The sequence below is a fragment of the Trypanosoma cruzi genome, assembly GCF_000209065.1.
Source record: "Trypanosoma cruzi strain CL Brener chromosome Unknown tcruzi_1047053457205, whole genome shotgun sequence".
NCBI classification, from domain to species: domain Eukaryota; phylum Euglenozoa; class Kinetoplastea; order Trypanosomatida; family Trypanosomatidae; genus Trypanosoma; species Trypanosoma cruzi.
The window spans coordinates 1-639 of NW_892329.1; the positions used below are offsets into that span (position 1 = coordinate 1).

The 639-nt window shown below is 44.9% G+C and overlaps 1 non-coding gene across 1 annotated transcript, besides 2 other annotated features; it reads right to left on the reverse strand.

The window, feature by feature from the left end:
* The first annotated feature begins 71 nt into the window (after positions 1-71).
* Positions 72-92: a microsatellite.
* Positions 93-194, reverse strand: Tc00.1047053457205.10. Its single transcript, XR_008254614.1, has one exon. It is a non-coding gene; the product is annotated as a spliced leader RNA, 5' partial (transcript).
* Positions 194-228: a microsatellite.
* Positions 229-639: the final 411 nt, after the last annotated feature.

A 639-nucleotide genomic window follows, 5' to 3' on the forward strand; every position in this document is an offset into this window, starting at 1 on the left:
AAGGGGGTACGGGGCTATATATATATGGGTATATATATATAGGGGTATATGGATATGGCGGACAGCCCCCCAAAAAAAAAAAAAAAAAAAAAGGGGTCCGTAGACCCCGGTCAAAAGAAATTGACCAAACATAACCGCCAGAGGCGGGTTGGAAGCTTCGCGTACCAATATAGTACAGAAACTGTATCAATAATTTTTTTTTTTTTTTTTTTTTTTTTTTTTTTTTTTAATAAGGTCGTACCACGACCGTGAATGGTGCCCCGACCTGATCGCACCGATTCTGTGACCAACTACATGGCCTCCATTTCCACACCACACCCCCACCACACTCCCCAAAAAGTTGTTAACCCCCATACCCATTGTAAAAACGTACCCTGTCCGCCAAACAAATAAAAGCAAAACAATGATCCGAACCAACCCGGGCGGGAGGGATGAGGAAAAGAAAAAACAGTCATCCTGTACCCTCTTGGGCGTCATATTCCACAAGTATAGAAGAAGCCCCTCTTGAATCCTTTGGCTTTGGTACGGCGACTGTGGTATTATAACAAAACTGCTCTCCGCATTCGGCAATTGCCCCTGCCGTGCCGTTGATTACCTCTGCATTCTCTCCGTTCCGTGGATGTTTTCCTGCTGCTGTCT